Consider the following 9,042-nt stretch of genomic DNA (forward strand, 5'->3'; position numbering starts at 1 on the left):
AATAGATAATTTAATTAGATAATGCATATAAATCAAAATTATTTTTTAAAAAAGGAAAAATGAAGGGGCAAGTGCCCCTATTTGGTTTTGTTTGTATGGTAATGCATTTTTAGTAGTTAAAAAGATTGGCTTGACATATGCGACCAAATGAGGAACTCTCCCGCGAAAGTGAGCTCACGCGTATGAGGCGCGTAAGGAAAGTATTTGACTGGTAAGCCTCTTTGTGCCTGCCGACGCCGTAAACGACTATATCTCACACTCGCCTACTACTTGGTTCGGGTCACGGGCAAGCAAGGTCCCCATGCATTCAACATTTTTTTTGATTTTAGAAAAGTCTAAATAGTTCAAAAAATTCAAACTTTTTACTTTTTTACCTTTTACCAAATCCAGTCAAAACAATTAATAATTATTCTAATTTAATTTTACTAATTATTTAATTTGATAAACATTTTAATATTTTCATTCAGTAGTAAATTTCAACTTGGGTATACTTTTATATTACATTATAAATTTGTTTTATAAATACAGCAAGTCAAACAAATTTTTTATCAAACATAACCCAGATGGTTATATCATCCAAGTGTATTTTGAAGGTCTCAACTTTGAGTCTCAATAAGTTCAAATGGTTTAAGACCAATTTAACATCTAACAACTAACTACTAACAACTGACGTAATTAGATTCTATCTATCTAAAAAGGAAAAAGAATTTTTTTAAGTTGAATAAAAAATGCTATCAACTTTTAATTAAACTATAGTAATTATTAAAATTAAACTTTATTGTTAGGTTTATAGGAAATTATAGAATATAATTTTTTTATCCATTAGACCATTTAGATTTTATTTTATTTTTAAATTTAGTCTTGCTTTAAAATAATATGTAATCAATTTAGATATGTTGACAAATTACCAAGTGACACTGGTAGTCGATAGTTTATCTAGTACTCTGAACTTAAAAAAAAGGTCGGAAGAATACGTGAATAAAATTTCGATTGTTTATTTAGAGATAATGATAATTATTGTCGGAGTTTCACCTAATAGCTAATAATCGATAGCTTATTTAGTACTAAAAACAATATATCACTCAAAACATATTCAAATTTTGGAATTTATATTTCCTAATTTCCTTGAATTATGTATAGCGTACGTATGTCACAAAATCTCACCTCAATTTTTTAAACTGAATCATCAAATCTTATCTCAAATATTTGATCACTGCCCTAAAATAATCAAGAAAATTGATAATGCAATGCATTTGATCGGATCATAAGAGGATTGCAGCTGGCTTAAATTGGACTGTCAAAGGCAATAATGTCTGCGAAGATGATACCTTTTATATCTAAGTAACAAAAGCATGGGATATAAATGTTGTATATATACCTGAATTTGGCTTTTCTGTGTCATCAAATCCACCATTTTAGCTCAACTTTGGATATCACACTCTATCCATCCTTCCAAATCATCCGTTAGAAGCCCTATTCAGCCAATCTTTAAATCCCACGTGTCCTGTAATATTTTTATTCTTGCAAACAATAAACACAAAATTAATACTTAAATACTAAAAATATAAAATATCTTGTGTGTTTTAATTCTTGAGTAAAAAACACAAACAAAGAAATGAGCTGAATATACAATTTTAATAGTATGATGTTTGCCTTGTTCAAAATTGAGGCGTGCTAAGAACATAATTCATCCAAATTAAATGAGATATGTAAAATTATTAAAAATATCAGATCATGTTTAGTTAATAGAGTGTCAATTTTGCCACCTTGTTTTGACTTCCCCAAGCCTAAAACGTCCGGTGGCAAAGCCTTGACAAATAAAGAGAATATTATGCTCACACAGGGATTTAAGGAGGACGGTCTGTGGCTACCATTCTAACCGTCCTTATTTCTGCGGCTACTCGACTTCAATTTTCAAGTTTTTATCTCGACAAATATATAGTTGTATTCAATTAATTTTTATTAAGCATAATCACTCATAATTATAATAATTAATTTTTTTATTTACGCGACTTTTTAGAAACATTAATTTTGTTTGATATCGATAAGTATATTTTAATAGTAACCAATTGTTAAACTTAAAGAAAGAAATTATTCATAGCCAAACTTTTTAAGTTTGTTAAATGTAATCCAACTTTTATAAGTTTTTGTGGATTGAAAGAATATATAGATTGGTCATAAATGAATTAACAAGAAAAAATTTGTTTTCTTCTTTATAAATTTATTCATCTAGTTGGCTAATTAAAATATGTTTATCAAAATCTGATCAACATTAAAATTTTCGAAAGATTATACTATAAATATATGAAGTTAAAAAAATGAAGATTTTGAATATTTAGTTTTTATTATTACAAATAATATTATTTTAACTATTTATTCCGCATATCTTTTCATCGTCGGTTATTTTTTCTAGTTAAACTTTTTTATTTTATAATTCGATTTTTCATTATGTATTATTTTTTTATATAGTTTCGTTGACAATTCTTAATGCGCTTAACCTAGATGATATGTAACATATGTTCCTTTGTTCCCAAACACAGAACATGAGCTTGCTTGACTATTAGATCGATTCACTAATGTTACGTAAACGGCCGCATGAGCAAGACATTACTAATAGTAGTTTATAGATGACCAAACAAAATATGATAAAATATATTATTTTAAGAATTATAATTAACTCTTAATTTTAATTGGTCATTAACAAAATAGCTTTGATTAAGATATTTAGCAATTTTTTACTCATAATCGGTGATATAGTGCTAAGGCCTTTCGTCACAATTTTTAGTCGGCGGCGGTCATTAGCAGTTTAATAATGTTTATCTTTATCTAATAGAAAAAGAAATAGTAATCTGAATGGACAAGGCAGCAATCTTTGCCGGCTCCCCACACATATATTTGTCTTACATTGCATTAGATTTTGAGTTTAAATGGTTGTCGTATATTTACCTATTTATAAGTTTTCTTTAAATTAGACAAAAAAATAAAAAATGGTACATAAGAAATTATAACTTTATAAAAAAATAGATAAAACAAAGAAGTTAGGTTAATAAGATAAAAATAATTAATATGTAAATATATAATTATGAAATTTACATTAATAATAAGTTTTTTTATCTTGATATCTATAATAATTAAATGATGCCAACATTTCCATGTTTTATAAATTTATCCAAAACTTTCAAAATTTGCAAATTTATATCATTTATAAATTTTCAGTTGAATTTATATACTTGCTACTTGATTAGCATAACCGACTTTTTAAAATTTAAAATTGAACTTCTAATTGACGACTTCAAAATTTAACTCTAAATGATCTAATTTTTGGTGGTAGATGTAGAGAAAAGTCAAATAGGTCAAATATATATTGTACTAAAATAAAAAATTGATATAATTATGATTGAAAAAATAAGATAAAATTGCAACGAAATATTAAATTGGGATAGATTTATAAAATTAGAAAGCTTCGATTAAATTTATAAAATTCATTTTTTTACTTTTTAACACTATTAAATATTAGTAAATTAAAAAAAAATGAATAATTATTCATCAAACGTTCTATAAATTCAAATTTAATAGTGAATAATTATTTATCATGCGGTTTATATAGATTCATGCATTAATCTTTATATTTTGGAATATGTTAGTGCTAGCTACAAAACAACGACCTTGTTAATGTGAATTGTGTGAGATGACTCAAAATATTAATAAATAGGTTAAAATTATCAAACCCGTGTATTGTCATAGCCGGCTATAAAAAAGCTTGCGCCCGAAATCTGTACAAATTAGTACATTTTAAAATAGAAGGGACGGCTGCGGTTATATGTTTAGATAATCATAAATATAGCATTATATATTGTTGATAAAATATAAATTAATTACTACATAGATATATAAAAGCCATCAATAGATATGTCACTTTAGAGTTTGGAATTCTATATGAAAAATAAAAATATAATTTTCAGAGTGGGGTCGTGGTTCTTCATATAAGTATATAACCGGTTGACTTTATTATATTCTAAAATTAAAAGTTCAAAATTCGATCCAAATCCAATAAAGTTTTGTTATAAAAAATCGAATTTGAACTTGGTGTGATAATTGAACTCCACTCAACTCTATTATTTATAAATATATTTAAAACTAATAATTGTAAAAATAAAAAAATATTATATATATATATATAAACTAAATTAACTAAAACATAATTAGACTTGCAAGTTTATTGAGTCTAGTATTTTTATGTCCGAATTTGACTCAAAAATGAACTCGAGTAGTTCAGATTCAAATTCGATTTAATATCAATCAATACGATGAATATTTTTTGTGTTAATCCCAAATAATTTTCAAGTTAGCTCGATTTGATTATTGATCTTGTTTCCCCTCCGTAATTCGATTATTTTATACGTGCGCGTGAGCGTGTGTTCATATAAAATCATTAATTTGTTTATTGTCTTTTTAGGGTAAAATAGTATATCATTAATTTCAATTGATAGCAATCATATCCGTAAAAAAAATATAGAAAAGTTATCAACTCACACGATACAGATCTTAAACTTAACCCCCTCAAGTTGAGATGAATTTGAGGGGATTCTAATCTGCAAAATTAACATAAAAAAAGCTGCTTGTGCTGGTGAATGAGCAGTAAAGTTTGTATATCGCCTTACGAAAAAAAATCATTTAAATGGATAAAGAAACACACTCATAGATCTTGGGATTGTCGCTCGCTTAAGCAGGGATCAATATCTATAACCTACGACCCGTGCACCTTAAGCATACAATTTACACTTTTTTCAACTAACTTAACACTTCACGAATAGCAACAATTTCTGCATTTTAAGATGAATAAGAGCCCATAAACACATTTACCCCAGTTCGAAGTCTTATACCAATACTCCCTCCAGTTCGTAATATTTATCGCATTTTTCTTTGACACAAAAACTGAAAAAACAATTAATATGTCTTTATTTATAAACACTTTTACTAAACTAACCCTAAATGAAACTTGTTTATATTTATTAGGGTTAATTTTTAAAAAAATCACGAACTTTACACGAAATTTCATTTTAATCATAAACTTTAAAAGTTGTCATTTAAAGGCACGAACTTTCATTTTGTTTCAAATCTATCGCCAAAATAAAATCCGATATATTTTATCGAACTAAAAATTCTTAATCCTATATACTATAACTAAAAGATAATAAGATTTAATGTCGATTTATAATTTGGGTCTTTCATTAATGATTTATTGAAGAATTTAGTCAACAAAAATACACTGAAATGATAGATTTGAAACAAAATGAAAGTTCGTGCCTTTAAATGGCAACTTTTAAAGGTCATGATTAAAATGAAACTTCTTGTAAAGTTCGTGATTTTTTTAGGAATTAACCCTATTTATTACTATTATTTTTATTTGTTGATTGTATTTTTTTAAAAAATTAATGAGGCAAATATGAAAAATAGCAACTAATATTCTCTTGATATTTAAAGTGACAAATATTACGAACCAAATTTTTTTTCAAATGTAACAAATATTATAGACCTGAAAAAGAAATTTTTTACTTACCGTATTATAACATGACAATTACGGAATACGGAGTCGGATTAGATTCTGATTAGATTGCAAGAATGTGAATGTTGAATTCTTAGGGTGCATACAAAATAATTAAGCTAATACAAGCTAGTCATGGGCTCATGATATCCGATTAGTCTATAAATCATATAAGGTTAAATCCATCTAGAGGTCTCTATATCTTATATTTTTTTCCATAGATCTTTATACTTCAATTTTATATTATCTAATTCCTCTGACTTATCTATTTTCGATTTGTAGGTTTTTTTTGAGTTTTTTTTTTTCAAGTCTCTCTATTTACAATTTTTTCCTCTATTCACATAAAAAGACTGAAAAAACTCAAAAAGGACATGAAAAACAACAAATAGGTAAGTAGAGGCAACAAATAATACAAAAAAAATATAAACACCTAATTTTTTTTGTAAAGTACAGAGACCTCTAGATAGATTTATCCATCATTTAATAATTAAATTGTAAGCAATATAATATTGACTATTTTCGGCTCCTCATTTTATTTACCTACAAAATAAAACTACCAACTAATCATAGTTCAAATGGTATAAGAGATGAGCGGTATTCTGGTAAATTTGTAGGTTCTATTCCTCGTCCAATTATTAATAAAAAAATACCAAATTTAAAAATAAATAAATTTAAGATTTAATAATTAAAAAAATTAGTTTTTTTACAATTTTTATCTTAACTAAAATATTGTTATTTCCAAGACAAAAATTGATAAGGTCAGATCAAGATTTTATATTTTAACAGATTAATCTTATCAATTTTAACTTAATTTAGAAGATGTTATTTCACTCGTATAAATTAAGATAAGACGTATGTTTTTTTACCTGTGTGGTTATCGTGTCATATATTGTTTATTTACACGACTGTTGTATCCATATTTATAATTAATTTATAATTTAATAGTAATTATAGCTCAAGTGGTATGAGTGTTGGGTAAGAAACTACTAGGTCGTGGGTTCAACTCCATCCACAAGCGTTTTCCCCTTCTAATCAAAAATAGATAAATTAATAGTATAAAAAAGTTAAATAAAAATAATATAGCACTATATATAGCTAAATTTGTGTTAATTAAATAAAAACTTTTTTTTATAAAAATATCATATTATTATATTTTATATATATATATTTAACTTTATGCTCTTTACAAATCTTGCCATGATCATGAGAATAATAAAAAGAATGGATGTCACATTTATATAAAATGGATCCAACACATGGTAGTAAAATACACTTGCCTCGCTTAAATTTTATAATTATATTTGAAGCATAATTATTTAGTTTAATTTAAAATTGACAAAATTAACTAAAGTTGTATATATACATGTAATTTTTTATATAATGAAACCTTTGCTAACTTTTCAACAATAAATCACATGAAATCACACACTTCTATTCCAGTTTCTTTCCCTTTTCCGAACGGGTTTTATTCAAGTTCCAATACTCTTATATTATAAATAATAAAAGTTGGTTCCTAAAGTCTGATAATATTACAAATTGATACACATATTAGTAATCATTGACAAGTGACATGACACATTTTGCTTGCCTCTTTAACCGGAAAGATAAATGTACTTACACAAACAATAATCCATGATCAAGTAATTGCGTCTAAAATTGAGATTTTTTTTATTTCCTCTAGTGGAAGTGAAATAAAAATTTGAATTCTAAATGTTTAAATGTCATCCCAATCAAGGAAAGCAAATTTTAATTTGGAAATATTTCAATTTTATCATATCCTAAATGTTTTACAACTTTTGAGAAATTATATAATACAACAAACACATTATCTCAATATACAACATATAATTAATTTTTTTAATGATTATTTAAATAAAAAATAAAATTTATTAATACAAAAGAGATGTATAATATACTGACTTATCATAAATACTCACCACTTTCGACTCTGTTTTCTATTCTAAATTTATAGAGATTATTAAATAACCTAATTCATCATATAAAATTATAAATACTCATTTATCGTATGATATATAATATTAATCAATGCAATAATTAATAAATAAATATTATATTAATTATATTATTAATTAATGTAATATTTAATAAATAAATATTATATTAATTATATTATTAATTAATGTAATATTTATTGATCGATTATCGCATCACTTATATAAGTATTGATCGTAAGTTTGACATGACTTGAAAATGTTAGTTTGGATGTATCAAGTATGGTTCTGCTGGCTTGGCTGGGTGTGATGCTCTTCAAACATGTTTTCTCCACTTCTGATTCTTCAATAAAATTTAATATAATATCTCAAAATAATAATACTTTCAAATCGGCTTTGTCTCAATTCAATGAATTTTGTACAAATATCCAACTCATTAAGACTCATCTTTCACATTTCACCTTTTTGGCATAAAAACATTAACTAAAATGTGTTTCATGGTATCAATTGGAGGAAAAAAAACTTAAAATCTATGGGTATTACTATTAAAAAGTTCAAAATCTCACAACCACATTTTAATGACAATACCGGTGTAAAATTTTCTAATTTAAATTAAGTATCACATGCTAAATTATAATTTATATTGAATCAATTAAATATTACATGTTCAATAGACTAGTAAATTATACAAAAATGAGTAGCTTGCTTTCTCACGTTCGCTATAAATATATTTATAATACAATTTTATCGAAATATATTATGTGCTCGTATGGAGATTCTAACTCCATAATTTCATGATATTGATGATATCCTTTTAAGTTTTAATATAGGAGGGATAATTTTTTTTAAAAAGATGAAATATTAGTATTATCTTGACTCTAGTAGGGTAAATACAAAAAGGTAGAAGGAATATTTTGGGTGCGAAAAGTAGGGCCAAGGCCCACAAAATGAAACAGAAAAGAGTAATGAACTTCTATTTGCTGAATCCACAATTGGGCCAAAAGTAGAACATAATCTTAAATGAGCTTCATATTGGCAATTGCCTTCCTATTTGTTTGGTCCCATATGATGTTTATTGGAGCTAAGATAGCTTTGTAAAGCCAACCATATATGTTCATTATTATATGAATAATAGCTTATGAACCTAAATTAATATAAGTAAGTAATGGGACAAAAAATGTACGTGCACTATTAGGATATGAATGAATGAATTGATAGAATTAAGCTGAAATTTTAATTTAATTCGATTTTCAATTAACTTAGTATGATTACAATAATATTTTTTTTGATAATTTTCGCTAAACGATTTGCTTTGATTTTTCTATATAAACTTTTTAAATTAATCGAATATATAAAAGAGGAAGCCAGGGGTGGTGAGCAGTCAAGGTTAGTGTGTTAGGACAAAGATTAGGGAAACAGTTTTTCTAATGGGCCTATTTCTTGGTAGCCCATAACTAACTATTTTATATATAATAATTTTTTTGGCAATATTTTATATATAATATACTTAAATGTTTACTAAAATAATGGTTAACCTTTGAGGCA

Source organism: Mercurialis annua, linkage group LG4, assembly GCF_937616625.2.
Source record: "Mercurialis annua linkage group LG4, ddMerAnnu1.2, whole genome shotgun sequence".
In the NCBI taxonomy this organism is placed as follows: Eukaryota; Viridiplantae; Streptophyta; class Magnoliopsida; order Malpighiales; family Euphorbiaceae; genus Mercurialis; species Mercurialis annua.